This window comes from Pseudorasbora parva, chromosome 6 (genome assembly GCF_024679245.1).
Source record: "Pseudorasbora parva isolate DD20220531a chromosome 6, ASM2467924v1, whole genome shotgun sequence".
Classification (NCBI taxonomy): domain Eukaryota; kingdom Metazoa; phylum Chordata; class Actinopteri; order Cypriniformes; family Gobionidae; genus Pseudorasbora; species Pseudorasbora parva.
The window spans coordinates 23,441,841-23,459,938 of record NC_090177.1 but is presented as its reverse complement, the minus strand read 5'-3'; the positions used below and the strand labels follow the sequence as shown (position 1 = coordinate 23,459,938).

Here is an 18,098-nt window from a genome sequence, read left to right as displayed (position 1 = left end):
ATGGAAAAATCAAACGTGAAATATGCCTCTTGGCTATAAACACTACTTTTAGCAGATGTAAGCCTTTAGAGTGAACAGGAAGTGGCTCAACAGGAAGATTAATTTGGTGTTTGTTGATGGAGAATTGATTTTGTTGAAGTGTATGTAATGTTTTAAAGCACACATGGGTCACTCAAGCTCAGAATAAAGTACCGCAGCCTTAGCTTATTTCCTCATGTTGTCATTTTGATCAATGTTGGCAATTATGTATATATATATATATATATATATATATATATATATATATATATATATATATATATATATATATATATATATTTCTCAATTCAGCTGTTTCAATAGTAATGCTATTTCAAAATATCACTGTTTTACTGTATTTTTGTTCAATAATTTGAGCCTTTGTGCGCATAAGTCTTTCTAGTTTATATTAGTATTCACAGCACCATAAAAAGTGAATATTGTAAGGAGTTGCCTTTTTTCTCAGATAAATGTAATACATTTTCTTTTTTCTATCTTGCTATAAAAACTACCCCTACTCTATAAATAGTGATAAGAAGCTCTTAAAAAATCAGCTTAAGTCATTTCCTGTTTTGATTTGCATACCGACACAATATATTACAGCATGTTTATTATGTTCTTGATTATAAAGCTTTTTCATCTGTATTCATGGCTTCTAGCAGTGATGTTCCGCCAGTCTCAGTTAACAGCTTGGCTCATTGCGGATCCCCGCCGTAATGTCATTAGTGTAAGCTATGCCATTTGCACTTCATTTCTTTAGCTCCTTTGCAGAGAAAAAATAAGTTGCCATTCATGTCATCTCTGTCTGCGGCATTAGCAGAGTGAGCAGACGGGACTGGCATCTATTATTATCGGTAGCATTTAATTTGCAATATTTCGTTTGCAGATCACCTGTGGTCTCCATTCAGTTTTAAGTCGGAGTTTATCCAGCTGCTTAGATCTCACTTCTCTGTGTTCTTTTGTTATATTAAATGAGCTAGAAGTCTTTGATGAAGAGCTAAGGAGGTTTGAAGGAAAGCCACAGAAGGGAAGGTGTCGTCCCTTTCTCCCTCACCCTGAGAGATGCTCACATCTGTTTAAGTAGAAGATTTAGTTTGCCATATGTACTCTGCAGGTTGGCAAACAAACAGGCTGCTTTATGTAGCATTGGCATTCAAAGAAATTAAATTGACCATCTAATTGTTTTATTTGGGATGTGGTGTTTTCTTAGAGGTTACAAATGCCAAAGGTTTCATTCATTAAATGGGTTTGTTGGCTGCAGAATGCCTGTTGACATATGCTTCATGCAAAGATTTGTGGGAAAAGCTTATTTTGTTCATTTGCTGAAGTGACCCTTGAAGCTTATTCAAGCACTTATTCAGCACTGATGTCATCTTTACTTTTTTACAAACTGAAACAATCTGTTTTTTTGTTGTGTTGTGATTGCGTTTCACTGCTTAACTGTCATCCGTTACATTTAAAGCCACTACAAAGTAGAATTAAACTATTTTACTTGCGTTATTTTATGTTTTACCGAGTGGAAATGGTGTTTGAAGGGGATAAAATAACTCAATGTTCTTTTGAAATATTGTGCAGAATGTGCACCTATGAACCATTCACAATAAAGACCCAAAACATATGCTATAAAGTATAACCATTTTCAGCATATACGCATCGCCATATTCATAACAATTGTGTACTTTTAGAAGATTAAGATGTAAGATTAATTAGCATATACTATAGCATTTCATTCTTTGTATATAATTGATGGATTTTGAGTGCAGGACTGTAGCAGGGACAAACGGGCGGCAGTGGCTCAGTGGTTTATGTAGGTTGTCTACAAACCGAAAGGATGGTGGTTCGATCCCCGGTTCCACCTGACCAAGTGTCGAAGTGTCCATGAGCAAGACACCTAACTCCAGCTGCTCCGGACGAGCTGGATGGTGCCTTACATTGCTGACAGTGCCGTCGGTGTATGAGTGAGTGAATGCGAGGCAAATGTAAAGCGCTTTGGATGGCCATAAGGTCTGTTAAAAGCGCTATATAAATGCAGTCCATTTACCATAAGATGAACAGGTAGTTAGAGTGTACTTTCATCTTCATGAAGTTATCAGAATGCAACAGAATGGCACTCCAAGTCTTTAGACTTGAATTTATTTTGGAAAGTTTCCCAGGCAGAAAAGTCACAGTATAGGTGGGTAAACCGTTTGGCCTTGGAGAGTGAAAATTCCAGGATGGACAGACACTATCTGGGACTGAGAAATAGCTCCTACTTAATACCCTGTCCTCTTGCTGAAGAGCCTGCTTTTACTGAACGATCCATTAAGATGACACTTACATGAGAGCCAAACTTACTGGCAAGCTTTAGTGATGGACAGTCTGGAATGATGTGTTCTCCCTGCATATTTGCTTTCTCTGGCTCTCTACCCTGGTCTTTCCCCTTTCTTCGACTTTCCTGTACCCCACAGACTTATTTCCTGTCTCTCTTTTTTCAGGTTAGTGGCGTTTAAGATCCTTCGAAGTAGAGAAGAGAGAATACTGAAGTTGGAAGTGGGGATATGTGTCTAGAATTAAAAGAGTACAGGCAATACCTATCTTTTTTCAGTTTTGAGAGTTGTTTTGTCAGTTTTCTTCCCTTATTGTACCTTTAATCATAACATTAATATGCCTTAGTTTTGTTCTGATCAAATGGAGTCAGATGCAGTGCTACAATTTGTTGTGCGGGCAAGCAGAATCTATATGAGAATGTGTTTTTACATCGGTGTAATTTTAGCATTGTTTATATGCAATAACAATATAATTTAATAATTGTACTATGTATAAATAGAGCCCGGCACATGACATGCAAGAAAAAAGTTTAAGAAAAATAATGCGCATGATTTACTATTTTGTTCACTCGATTTGTTAAAACTTCCACATAAGGTAGTAATGTGTTCTCTCGATTTATAAATCATGCACCCGATTTAGAATCAGAATCAGAATCAGAAAGAGCTTTATTGCCAAGTGTGCTTTCACACACAAGGAATTTTTTTTGGTGCTGAAGCTTCCAGTGCACATAAACAATACAATACAACACGGTAATAAAAAATTCTAAGAAGAAAAATATGAAGAAAAATATGAACAGTATAAGGTCACGGTTACGTTTAGTCAGAAGACATAGATTATGAGCATTTACAGTATTTGGGTGGAGAGAATAAATATAAATAATAAATAATATAAGTAATATAAGTAATCACCTGAGTTTAGGAGATATTGCACTAAAAAGTGGGAATAATTGCACTTACAGGCATTTGCCTTGGGGGGGGGGGGGGGGGGGGGGGGTTAACTGTTCAAGAGGGAAATGGCCTGTGGGAAGAAACTGTTCCTATGCCTAGATGTTCTAGTGGCCAGTGATCGGAGTCGCCGTCCTGACGGTAACAGTTCAAACAAGAGGTGTCCAGGGTGAGTGGAGTCTGTGATGATTTTACCCGCTCTCTTCCTCACTCTGGAAGAGTACAGGTCCTGGAGGGTTGGCAGTTTGGCACCAATAATCCTCTCTGCAGTCCGGATGGTACGTTGCAGTCTCCTGATGTCTGATTTGGTAGCTGAACCAAACCAGACAGTGATGGAGGTGCATATAACAGACTCAATGACAGCTGAGTAGAACTGAATCAGCAGGTCCTGTGGCAGGTTGAACTTCCTCAGCTGACGAAGGAAGTACAGTCTCTGCTGAGCCTTTTTCACATTGGAGTCAATGTGATTGTCCCACTTCAGGTCCTGAGAGATGGTAGTTCCCAGGAACCTGAATGACTCCACTGCGTCCACAGTGCTGTTCATGATGGTGAGTGGGGGGAGTGCTGAGATGTTCCTCCTGAAGTCCACTATCATCTCCACCGTTTTGAGCGCATTCAGCTCAAGGTTGTTATAACTGCACCAGACAGCCAGCTGTTCAACCTCCAGTCTGTAAGCAGACTCGTCACCGTTCTGGATAAGGCCGATGACAGTGGTGTCATCTGCAAATTTCAGAAGCTTGACAGAGGAGTCTTTAGAAGTGCAGTCATTGGTGTACAGGGAGAAGAGCAGTGGGGAGAGAACGCACCCCTGGGGGGCACCAGTGCTGATTGTAAGAGTGCTGGATGTGAGTTTACCCAGTCTCACTCGCTGCTGCCGGTCTGTCAGGAAGCTAGAGATCCATTGACAGATTGAGGACAGATTTACTATTTTGTTCCCTCGATTTGCTAAATCTTCCACATAAGGTACTAATTTGTTCTCTTGATTTATAAATCGTGCGCATGATTTAGCAAATCGAGGGTATGAATTAGTAAATCGTGTGGACGATTTATAAATTAAGGGGTGATTTAGCTTACTACTTTCTTCCTGCATGTCATGTGCAGGGCTCCGTATGTATTACATTTTTCTATATATTTTTTGTCAGGGTTCTGTCACTTCAGTCTTTTTATTATTCTCTGTGTGATGATACAACCCTGACATTGCTTCTGTCTTGTAAAAGAGGGTGCGGTGTTCGAGTTCGCTTTGGCTGTATGCTCTTCTGTCCATGTGTGTTGTTGTGTTCTTTAGCATGCAGTTTTTGTTTACATCGGTTGCATGCTTTGTCATATTCTTGTGCTGTGTAGCACATGGCTTGTGTTTTTCATAGGCTGCGAGCTTTCAAATGGCCATGTTTTGTGTGGACATGTAGTCAGTGAGTGCTCTTATTGGCTGCATGTTCGTGTCTTGTTTTGTTTGAGCACATGGCTTGTGATCGTGTTCGCTGGTCATATGCTCTTGTTACTGTTTTTTTTGGTGTGAGCACAGCTTGTCATGTTTGCATCTTTGTGCCATGTGCTTTCATGTCCATTGTTTAACCCCACCCTGGTTAATTTGCCCCACCTGTCTTCCCTCATTACCTGCTGTGTTTGCAGTCCTGTGTGAGTTTGTTGTCTATTATCACAGCGTTCCTGTCATGCCCTGCTCATGTTTAGATCCAGTGTTTTCTCCATGGGTTAGTTTTTGGTATATGTTTGTTTGGAGCATTTGACTGCAGACTACACAGTGCAATAAAAAGAGACTGAAATCCTATTCAGTTCTTCACAGAGAGCTATCAAACAGTATGACTTGTATGCTTGCAGTTATTCATCATTGCAGTATTACTTTAACTGCAGTAAACTTTATCATATTTTATTGATGGATTGCATTTTTTTTGTTATAGAAGTTTTATGAAAACCTTCCGTTTGTATCTCAGAGAATCCATGCACAATGAGCATAGGGCTTGGCAGTCATGGCAGCGTGAGTCTGTACAGCGGGCTCTGAATGAATGTGCACCAATATGCTGAGTTATATAGGGCATCCCTGGAAGCACCAGGTGTATTGCTGCATCACACAGATAAGAAAGTCATTTAGCTCTGCTGTGATGCTTAAGTGCACCACACTCTCTGTTGGACGTCTTCTGATATACTACACATATGACTTTCTGAATGGCCTCACTGGACATGAAAGATGACATTTTTAATGTTTACTTGATATTATCCTGTATGTAGCATTATCCTGTATGTAGAAAAATGCTGTTTCATGCATACTGAGCTTTTTACACTGTTAAAGACTTGGATTCCCATCCTAAACATAGACAAAGTTTCAAAAACTAATGTTGGACGTTTGATGGAGTATTTCTTTCTGTGTTAAAAATACTTCTTCCGGTTTCTCACAAGTTTCGGAGAGTTTTTTCGAGTATGGGTCCGCTTGACGTCGACAGAGCGGGAGGTCCTTGTATGGGCCGTACGGGCTCTTCTCCCGGGAAGGTGTGCGCGCATGTGACTAGAGGCGAGAGAGAAAATGCACGCCCATTAGCATTCTCAGCTGCAGATCCACTCGTCCATGAACACTTTATTCCTATGAGTGACGTCGAGCGACTTCAACGCTTCAGCACAGCATTCCGGGAAGGCAGCGCTGCATTTGAATCGATTTGAACGCAGAAATGACAGGAAGCTTCACAACATCGCGGATCTCCACGGTCACTGCTGTAACAGGACTTCACCAAATCATACCAAAGAAGTGTGTTTTTGATGGAGCGGTCCCAGCGATAAAGGTTCAGTCCTGCTTTGGAAGCAGGCGGTGAGTAAAACTGCTTCAAATATGCTGTTGGCTATCGTCGCATGAGTAAACCTTAGTAAACAACACGATCGTGTATAGTTAATTTATCAATGAAGCATACGATCTATGGTGTGTGTTTAAATACATTGTTTAGCTGACCACTATAGGTGTCAGTAAAACCACCCAAACATAAACCTAGCGTTCGCACAAAGTGTGCTTCGTCATTCAAATGCGCTAACGGTTACTCCATTTTTGTTCTATGTATAACGCTACACTAGTCTGACGTGCAAAACCGTTTTGCTTGCTACTGCTAAGGTTTAGTCGCATACAATAGTCCATAAACCGATTCATGTCCTCATAAACTGCGAGTAAACACACACAAATGTTGACAGGCCACTAAATACAGTACATATCACAGAGACGGACGTCCTGCTGTTGTTGCTTCTCCTGTTCAATTTATTTCAGCCTCCAGATCTGATTCTGGATCTTATCTGTATTAGTTTAATCTGATTGATAGCTATGCTTTATTTAGAGTAGCGTTTTCTTCTCCATGCTTGAGGATGTCACCGCTTTGTTTGCACTCGTCATTCTTTAGCTCCGCCCACACGATACTCCTCCAGCCGCTCGTTTTTTTCCGGAAAGACTCGGTACAGCCTATATTTCTTTTATAAATATAATAAAACTAAAGACTTTTCGGAGATATGAAGGATGCAATACTACTCTATAGGTACTCAAGATTGACATGAGATTCACTGAAACTGAGTGTTTCACCCCCCCCCCCCCTAATCTTATTATTTGCGATCTACGCAACAAAATTTTGTTTCTCTTCTAAACGTGATTTCTTTGCTTTCGATTAATGTAATTCTTTTAAAGGTGCAATCTACTAGATTACATTATTTGGGGTTACTGTGAACCAATCAAGTACTCAAACATGATTTTTGCTGAAACTGTAGTTTCTGTAGTTTTATGTTTGTTTAACTTGTGTGGGACCGATGTACATGATTAAATCATGTAAATCCAACACACCTTTTTTTTTTTCATTGTATTTTACTTGGCAAAATCATGGTGACCCAGGGAATGGTCTGTGTTTAATACACCCAGTTCATGGGTGTATTAAAGTTGAGTCAGAGAATCATCACATACACACACACACACACACACACTCTTTACCTTGCAGTTTCATGATCTGCCAGTAGGTGCCGGTGTTGCTCTGAACAGGCTGTACAACTGGCATCTCTTTAGGATTTCTTTTCAAACGTAAATGCATTGATATTTTTGAGTCATATATCTGCAAGAAAGATTGAGCTCTCAGGAGGAAGAGATGAACTCTGGTTGTACTTGACTCTGTGGCTCCATGGCACTAAGATCGATGGGCATGGAATATGCCAAACAGTCACTTAGCCAGGTCATTGATCCAGCACAGTGTTTCCTGGGAGGAGAGCGATCTAGTGTCTGCTGAGAAACTAAATCTGATGGTCTTCTGTTAATGCACCAAAATTAATCTGTTTTAGCCTCTTATTAGCATTCTTACATCTGTTTGTCTGTCGTATGTCTAATACTGTATATAAGTAATAATCTGAAACTATTAGATAAAATTGTTCATATGTATGCCCAAGTTTTTCTAGATATGCCTAATGAATGTTTGAACAACTTTCTCTTTCTGTCAGTGTTTCTGCAGTAGTGTACTGAGCTCTAGTGAAAGGGCACAGTGTGAAGGAGTCCATGGCTGCTTCCCTTGCTGGGACATGGGGTCATGTGGACGCTTCTAAAAATCCTTCAGACAAACAGCCACATCTATGGCCTCTTTAATATTCACAAGCCTGTGACTGTACTGTTTCCCCTTTCTGAAACAAGTTATAGAATAGTGTTTTATGAGTAAAGTATTGGAGGAAGTAATTTTGTTTTATCGTAGCTGGCATGCGGTATGTAAGTCTGATATAAAATGAAATGCATTCAAATATAGGCTGGAGTATATTTCCAGCACAATTACCCTCTAAATACCTGTCCCTCTTAAAATCATCTCTTCTCCAGTTGAAATATAATCCTAGCCATGGTTGAGCCTCTTTTATATGCTGTGGCCATAAGCAAGGTGTTTATCATGAGACAGAGTAAATGTTATGGTGTAATTAACCCTCCCGTCTGAGGGGAAGTAAGCCGAACCTTTTCACGCCGCAGGATCAACAGCTCATAAACAACTACACCACTGTCTGCACTTTTTCATTTGAGCTGAAAGCAGATCTTTGATAGAGCCATACTTTTCAAAGTCTCTCTGTTATTATAGGAGTTTTCAGACTGCAGCCTATAAATTTTCGCCTAGACTCTGATTTCTGTCACCAACAGGCTATAAGTTCAAAGCTCATATTAGTCCCTTGGTCCCACTGTTGAAAATCCCATTTGCTCAGATGTTGTAAAGGATATGAGAGTTTACTGGCTTGTGAATGGGACTTGTCACGTTCATTTGTTTGAGATCTGACTGATATGGCCTCAGTTTGCCCCTCAAACAATACGCATTCATTGTGGAGCATCTGGGTCTGTCTCAATCCTTGAAATGATGAACAGCAGTGGCCTGAGCAGAAAAATAAGAGCTGCGTAAACAGTATTCTTGTCTGATCAATGTCTACCTGGCAGTTTATTCCCTAAGAGCAAATGTCTTTGAGCTGAGAGCAGCCATCTGAGTCAATGAGGACAGCCTGTCTGCTCTGCGGGTGGATTGACAATATATCATGGTGCACGTCAGGGCTTTCATGTAGCTGGACTTTCTTTAGATACGTAAATCCATTTTATTCGGCTCGCCAGTCAGTCACCAGTTAGATTGAATATGTTTTACACGACATGTTCTGTATAAGCAGCACATAAGCGGCTACAGATATGTGTATCACAAGTTATAAACCACATATTTTAAAGTATTTAGACATGTTATACTGCGCCCCATAAACACAACCAAGCCTAGAAAAAAAACACGGAACCACCCCTTTAAATTTAAACAACTAGGCCTATATTGTTGCCTAAAAATAAAAAAACGTCCCTGGTTACGTATGTAACCTTAGTTCCCTGAGAACAGGGAACGAGACGCTGCGTCAGCTGACGCTACGGGGAACGCCTTCAGCGTGACAGGTGTCTGAAATCGCTATCAAATCACAATCCTACTGACCGTCGGCAGCTGGTGATGTCATCACCGTGCGACCAGGAAGTATAAAAAGGCACCGTGCCAACATGACAACATCCGCTTCGTCTGAAGGGACTGTGGGCAGGCACACCTTGAAGCATGGCCATGTGACGCAGCGTCTCGTTCCCTGTTCTCAGGGAACTAAGGTTACATACGTAACCAGGGACGTTCCCTTTCGAAAGGGAACTCGCGCTGCGTCAGCTGACGCTACGGGGAACGATATACCCACGCCGCCATGCTGAGGGGAGTGCACGCCCCTTACTGGCAGTGAGAACTGCCTGGACGAGTGTTCGCGGAAAGTCTGAACCACTCCCCCTCTCGCCACACCGGCTGCCAGTGACATCATTCCCTACGGTCATAGCCCAAGCTATATGCCTAAGAGAGAACCTAAACAAGTTTTAACTGAGGTTTCCTACTCTCGGCTTGCTCGAGGGCCTGGGACCTACTACTTTCGAAGGAAGGAGTCCCTTAAGGGAATGTGGCTAGGGGACCCGAGGGTGCCACCAGCCGTCACTAATTCGGGAAACCCCTTCACCGAATGCCACCAGGGAGGCCTCACCTGGCATCACTTCTGTGGGACACCCCAGCTTGGCCAACCCTGTCTGTCAAAACAGAGCCTCCGGACATCGCTCTACTTATGAGCATCCAGACTGAGGGACTGCAAAGTGGCAGTGTCCTCCTCAGACCGGAACTCGGAGACGGGAATCCTGGAGAGCAGTACTCAGCTTAGTGCTTCTTACCCTTGCCATCGAGGGGAGTCTCTTCTGCTCGATCCTAGGATCTACTGAGCACATTTATTACAGGGGTGCTCAGGAGGCCTAAAAAGGCCTATGGACTGATCTGCCCAGGAGGCCCCGAGGGGGGCCTGCCCGTCTGATCAGCCTCAAGCGGCCGTAAGCTCGCAGACGACCCTCAATGAGGGGAGCTCTTAAGCCAGCTTGGTAGGTAACCCATGCTGTAGGCTAGCCAGTCCCTGTCCTGAAGGGACTGCGCAGCAGAAACGGAGTCTCGTTGTGCTAGGGCACGAGCCCGCCACTGAGTTATACCGGCCCAGGCCGGGACCCAACGGCAGGCAGCCACTAGCTGTCAGCCAAAGCCAGTTCTATGTTCCCGCTTAGGGGAACGTTTCCCCTCCAGGGAGGCCAGGAGGCGCCTCTACCTGGCACCGCCAGTGCTAGCTGTTAAGAGCCGCAGGAAGGTGGCTTTACTGGTTCCTCAGGGGCCCATGAGGCCATAACGCCAGAAGCCACCTATGCTAATGGCTAGCTTGTCACCGAGACCTGGTCCGGGAATCCCCTCCCACCTTTTAGGGCGGCCTGGAGAGGCCTATTGCCGAATGGCAGTTCCCTATTAGATTGGTGACATACGGTGCTTATCCGATGGCAAATCCCACCGGAAAACCCCGCAGGGCCGGGAAACGATCATAGGACGGCCTGCAGCGGCCCGTCCCTGATAGCAGACTATGCTAGCCGCCTGGCTAGCACCCACGCACACTGTCGCAAGACCTGGGAACCGGGGCTCACCCTACAGGAGGCCAAAGCGGCCTAGATCCTGTCAACCAATGGTCGGAACCCTAGGTCACCCCCTCAGGGGACGCCATGTGAGGCGTGCTGAAACTCAGCGAGCCCTTAAAGTCGGGCTGACAGTGGCTGTCTGCTGGCTGATGAGGACTGGGTATCCAGTCACTACCTGGGGACTCATCCACAGGGAGGCCGTTAGGGGCCTACTTATGACGAGGTTTCTGCTGCAGCCGACATCGTTGGGGAGAACCCTCCCTGCTCACATGGGCCACGATGTCGGAACTCACCCGCAGGGAGGCCTACTGAGGCCTACCACCTGACCCAGAGTTAACTGCCCGGACTGCCTCGGCTGGCGTCTCCCGCCAGCCCGCCTTCTATTGTCGGTCCGCCCCAGCGGCCCATAGCAGCCTTCTGCGACGGCGCAGTCTCTCAGGCAGCGCCTACCAGCGTGGACCTAAAACACAATGCCCACAGCAGTGCACTCAGCATAAAACGCCTTGTACCCTCTAAAGCGAGGGGAGTACAACTTACGCCACCTGCCTCCAGGGCGGCCGTCTGGTCGTCCAGCGGTCCGCCGTCCGCGCAAGGGCGTCAGCCGTGACAGTGTTTCGACTCCAGGGGAGCATCCTACCAACCGATGCTTTCAGATGGTTGCGAAGTACAGCTCGACCCGAGCCTAAAAGGTGAAGCAGAAGACACAGAGCAAAAAGTGAAATATACTGAACACACACAACCGGCCATTTCCTGAACCAAGCCGGGGGGCCGCCCCGAAGTGGCGGCCGCACTAGCTCTGGGGGGCGGGGCTAGCAAAACCAGTCTGACTGCGCACCGCGAAGAGACGCCTACCCCGTCCCCACGACCACTGGCTGAGTCGCGATTCAATCTGCTACACACCTTTTTGCATTAATAACAACCCCCAAATGCAGAAGGGGGGTGGGCATTGGCCGGACAACCCTACTACGGGGAGGCCGGGTAGGGATACAAAGCTCCTGCGGGGATACCGACAGGAGCCCGGGGCAACTGCCAGGGCGATATGCCACCGCGAGACGCCACCGTCATCCCATCAACAGCCTAGGCCAACTTGATGCACTAGCATCGGTCTGATAATCCCACAACAACGGCCCTAAGAAGGCCTGGGACAGACCTTACTGTAGTTCATGCGCTAGCCCAACCTCACAAATTCATCTAGATATTTCACTAGCAGAGGTGCCACCGCTACCCAGAGGTGGCTACAGCTAAAAACGTTCGCCAGGAGAACATACGTCAGTTTAAATCGCCGCTACATGCCCGCGGCATGTGCGGTGGCCTCATCTGCTCATATTACACATATCCAGAAGAGAAGCAGCCTTATAAACTACTGTTGCTACACTAGCAAACATCAGCCTACAAACACCCACTGTGTTTATACAAACATCGTTCTAGCCACCTTTGCCAGGGAACTACAGGCCCACATTTCCATCTGTTAATACTTTCCTCGACAAAATATCCCTCAGGGAAGCATAGAGTCCAAACATACGGCATTGAAAAGAAGAATGTTTGCCCTAAAAGGGGACTCACCCGCTGTCTTCAGTGCCTCATCGCTTCATGTAACATGCATGCTTCGTCGCACTAACCTGAGGGTGGGGCGCTCTCACACACCGGCTTGGCAGGCCGTCAGAGTCTCACATCCGCTCATCATCGGCCCGCGCGGCCTGGTGTAAAGCGCGCCCGGGGAGAGAAAAGAAAAGAAAACAAAGGAGGGGACACTAAACTCACTTCCGCGCCCTCGGGGGCGGAGACTCACCACCTCCTTGCTTCCGGCGCTGGAAGCGGTTCTTCTCCCCGATGTCCCTCCTCCTGTTGCGGGTGTCCCGCCTCTTCTGCGTCCTACTCCTCCACGGAGGGGGCGCACGAGAGGCCACGCTGCTGCGTTGGCCCAGTCGGTGATCCTCGAATCCCGAAGAGCCAGGGACACCCTCCTGCCTGGGCGCCACCCCGGACCTCAGCGGAATACATGTTCTATACGCCGCTGAGCGCGCCCTCGCCTCTCTGAACTTTCCCACCACCGCCTCGACGGAGGTGCCGAAAAGTTCAGAGGGCGAGACCGGGGCATCGAGGAGAAAGGCCTTTTCTTTCCCCCCGATGTCCGCCAGGTTCAGCCACAGATGCCTCTCCGTGGCGACCATAGCCGCCATCGATCGTCCGATGGCGACTGCTGTGTGTTTGGCCGCCCGGAGAGAGAGATCCGTGGTGCGGCGCAACTCAGCCATCGCATCAGGGGGTAGGCCCTCCCCCTGATCGAGGTCCCTCAGCAGATCGGCCTGATAGGCCTGCAACACTGACATTGTGTGCAAGGCCGCCGCCGCCTGACCTGCCGACGTGTATGCCCTGCCGTTAAGACGCGAGGTCGTCTTCAATGGTTTAGACGGCAGGGCAGGAGCTCTTAGTGTCGACGGCCGCCCAGACGCGAGATAGTTCGCGAACGTCTCGTCGATGGGCGGCATCGACACATACCCTGCCTCGGCCAATCCCTCGACATCAGCGAAGTTAAAACGCTGATGTCGATGGATTCGCGCCGAGTAGGGTTTCTTCCATGCCCCCACGACCTGCTCGTGAAGGTCGGGGAGGAATGGAAGGCTCCCGGGAGCTGGGCGGCTATGGTCGGGGAGAAACCGATCGCCCAGTCTGTCAGGGCGGGCGGCCTCTCCCCTGGCTCTCTGCCACGGCAGCTGAAGTCTCAGCGCCGCGCGCCCCATTACATCTATCAGCTCCCTATACACGGGGCAGGATGGCTGGGAGGATTCAGCCTCAGCTTCATTTCCCTCCTCATCCACAGCCATCCTCTGATCGACCGGAAAAGCACGGACTGACGACGAGGAGGAGTCTCCATCCGACTCCTCCTCCGTCAGCCTGCTCTCGCGACCTGGCTGATCGTCCGCGAGAACTGTACTCTCCAGACGATGAGCCAGGTCCATCTGGGAGCCCCAGGACAGACGGCGCCGCTCAGCCTCAGCTTGAGCGGGACCGCTCCCAGATGCTGGCTCTTCCTCCCTCGAGAAGAAGGCCAAGCGAGAGCGGAGCGTCCTCAACGGAAAACGCTCGCAGTTTGCGCAGGAAGCCCCCTCGAGAACCTCCCGCGCGTGCTCTTCCCCCAGGCAGAGCACACAAAGGGTGTGTGTGTCCTCAGGTGTGAGAAACCTGGGACACGGATCAGCGCACTTCCTGTACGCTCCCTTCATTTTGCGTGTGCACTTCATCTTTTTTTTTTTTTGACTTTCCAGCGAACCAGACAAAACAGTCCCTGAAGACGAAAGGATGTTGTCATGTTGGCACGGTGCCTTTTTATACTTCCTGGTCGCACGGTGATGACATCACCAGCTGCCGACGGTCAGTAGGATTGTGATTTGATAGCGATTTCAGACACCTGTCACGCTGAAGGCGTTCCCCGTAGCGTCAGCTGACGCAGCGCGAGTTCCCTTTCGAAAGGGAACTTAAAACAACAACAGTAGTGTTAAATTATAGTGGGTTTGCTGCTATAGATATACAAAGATGGTGTACTTCCATTATTTATGAATGGGAGAAACTACAATGCGCAATATGGCAGAATACACACACACACATTTTGGTAGCATTTGTATACACACATATATTCATAAATAATGCGAGTGCACCATCTTTGTATTTCTATGTATAGCAGTAAACCCACTACTATTTAATATTACTGTTGTGTTTTTAAGGCCTATATATATATATATATATATATATATATATATATATATATATATATATATATATATATATATAGGTATATATATATATATATATATAGGTATATATAGGTATATATATATATATATATATATATATATATATATATATATATATATATATATATATATATAGGTATATAATAAGTGATATATAAATGGCATGCCAATCGCTGATTGGTAATGTCATTACGTCACGACTGCACATGTACATTTTCTGGTTCAGTTTTTTTTTAATGTTATTTAAACATAAGAAACATAAAGGTGATAATATCACATTGCTGGGAAAGACCTCTCAGACAATCAGATAAAAGGACCAGAAGTAACTATTGTATGTTGCACATACAGACACAATGGAATTAAAGGAGAACAACTTCTCACTCACGTAAGCATAGGCTATTAATTTACCAACGTTTCGGCTAGTAGCCTTAGTCAAGGTATTTAACTCGTATACCTTGACAAAGGCTACTAGCCGAAATATTGGTACAATGTTGTTTTCCCTCAACTTGCACCTCAAAAGGTGTGCATCTGCTTTGCCTTACTCGCACACAGACACACTGTCACAGAAGTCCACTGAAGGCAAGTTGATTTGAACCCATGTGCAGTTTTATTGAAAATAATCCAAAGTGAACAAGACAAAGACTTGACTTGAGTCAAATACATGTACTTACCAACATGACACGAACAATACTAGACAAGAGACTAGTGAAACATGAAACAAAACCAACTGTGACAACACACACACAAACACATCTCTCTCTCTCTCTCTCTCTCTCTCTCTCTCTCTCTCTCTCTCTCTCTCTCTCTCTCTCTCTCTCTCTCTCTCTCTCTCTCTCTCTCTCTCTCTCTCTCTCTCTCTCTCTCTCTCTCGCAAAGGATATGTTAATAAATAAGGTTTAGTGCATTTTCCTGCCAGATTCCAGTATGCTACATGCAACAACAACAACAAAAAAACATACGTGCGCTCTGTGAGATGGTCTATTTACTGGATGTCTTTTGTGTCCAGTTTTCCCAGATAATTTCATTAGTTGGAAAATGCCAAGTAGCCATTTTATCAAATATGCTGACATAAACCTGGATTTTGCAGATGAATCAGCTGGTTTACACTCTTGTCATTGAGGTTTCAGCCGCTGGCTAGATGTGTCAGACCGTCTGGGTTTGAGAGTAGCACGTCAGGGCCGATAAGGACAATCTCTGAGGAGATCTCAGCTTTTGCGTTCTTTTGGAAGCCTGTGTGCCATCCACTCCTGATAAAGGACGAAAACATGTACAAGCAAATGTCGAAGAAGACTCTAAACTGCTCTAAACCAGATAAATGATAATAAAGCTCAACCAGGGGACAGAGCAACTGTTTTCTGCTTAATAATCAGACAGAGATACTGCCAGACTCATACTTCACTGTCCCATAAGACCTTCTGTGCAAAGTCACTTAATGACTGACCTACAGATACGCTTCTCTTTTGACTGTGTCCAAGGCTGATTTATTATACATGCTCACGACAGAGAAGTAGGTATGTGCAGTTAGGTAAATAGTTAAGTGACATTGAAAAAGAACACAACTCTGTGTCAACAGTTGACAAACACTTTGTTTGAGCAGCTGTTTTTAGGTGACACACGATCCCTTAATTTGTATTTGTGTATTTTGTTCTTCACAAGCGTCACCATTAATGATTTTTGAGATGCATGATATATTTGCCCCATATCAAGTTATTTTATTTATCATAAGTTTTTAAGGATTTTATTTTAAATTTTCTTATAAATTAATTAATTCATTCATTCTAATAAATGTAACTAATAACATTTTATTTTTTGTTTTTAATATTGTCCATGGTAATCATCATAACCTAAAATAATAATGTGCTATGAAATGATTTTCGGCTTCTCTGTATTAAGAAGTTTTTCTGAATTTTGATACGAGTGTATCTCTGCAATTGGTCAAATCAAACTGATAGTACTGCCCCAAACGCATGCCATTGGTTGGAGGCAATATTGAAGCTCAATCTTTTTCTTTTTTTCAAAACAATAATAATAATAATATGAATCAATAGCTTCTTAAATGGACAAACATGCATTTTTAAACAGTTTCAGTTATTTTAAAATGTAGTTAAACATAACAGTAGCTTATATAATACTAAATAAATCACTTTTCTGTCAGGACCACTATCGTCAAGGATGACTGACTATTAGTATACAATTTGGATTAGTATACAAGTTGTCTTGCTATCACCAGACCACGCTCAATTTAAGACTGAATATTGGTCTGGGGAGTCTGCTCTGTATTTTCTACTGCACAAGAGGCGTGATAAATGAGCATAATTCAAATGAATCTGTATGCAATTGAATAGTCCTTCAACCAATCAGATCACAAAAGGCATCATAAACAAGCATCATTCAAATGACTCTATGCAATTGGATAGTCCTTTAACCAATTAGACCAAAAGAGGCGTGATCAACGGGCAACGACCCATAACTTCTCTCTCTGTCATTGTGTTAAACCCGCCAATAGCGTGCCAGGTGAATAAGCAAGTCTGTGATTGTGTCGTGATTCCAGCCTGTGTTTCTCTGTCTGATTACTCTATTGTTATTTCCTGTTTTGTCTTTTTTTGTAGTCCCTTGTAGTTTTTCATGTTGATTAGTTCTCCCTGGTGTTTCCCATTTAGTCACTCCCTCTTGTTATCTTGTTAAAGGGTGGGTGAAATGCTGTTTCATGCATACTGAGCTTTTTACACTGTTAAAGACTTGGATTCCCATCCTAAACATAGACAAAGTTTCAAAACCTAAGTTGGACGTTTTATGGAGTATTTCTGTGTCAAAAATACTCCCTCTGCTTCAGTTGTTGTTTTTCGGTCAATGTTCTCCTGTATGCTTGTTCCTGTTGTTAGCCTCCTGCCTGGTTCTGTATACCCTTGTTCTTGGATTTACTTTTGATGTTGTTTTGTTATTAAATTGGTTATGCTGCATTTGGATTCTCATCTCTCCTCATCCCTGCTTACACGTGACAGATTGGTTCCCGCAAAAGTGTAACAGAAGCAGTAGAAATTAAAGTACATGTTTCCAGACTGAGCTGCAGAGCAAAATCAAATCGCCCGGCAGATCGGGCTGGGTTTAGAATAAGTGTAACATAATAATAAATCCAGATTTAAAAGTAATTTATCAATGTATTATTTATTGTTGTAGTGGTTTATTTACATTATATTTTTAATATGTGATATTTTATTTTTGGTGACAATTATATTTTCCATAGAATGTATGTATGTACTGTCTCTGTCTGTCTGTCTGTCTGTCTGTCTATCATTATATCCATCATGACATTATGAAGACATTAGTTGCTGCTCAGTTTCTGCCTGTTTACATTAGCACTAAAGGAAGATATGAACGAGAAGTGGGGAATGGTTACCGGGGCGACTGAAAGTGGACAGAACCAGCCTCTCAGTCCCTTATTTGCCAAGAAGGCGTGAGAGAGAGGGAGCCAGGGGAGTGGAAAGTAAGGACAGCATGCTGCATGTGTACAGTTACACACGAAAACACACACGCACAGTCATACTCAGTCAGTCCAGGGAGACAGAGGCAGTGCTGGTGTCTCTGTAGAGTTCTGTCTCTCTG

General features: G+C 44.4%; 1 protein-coding gene across 1 annotated transcript in view; it reads left to right on the top strand.

Annotated features, from left to right (window-relative positions):
* rap1gapa (RAP1 GTPase activating protein a) overlaps positions 1–18,098 on the top strand; it is a 128,380-nt gene that overhangs the window by 18,650 nt on the left and 91,632 nt on the right. The window lies entirely within an intron of this gene.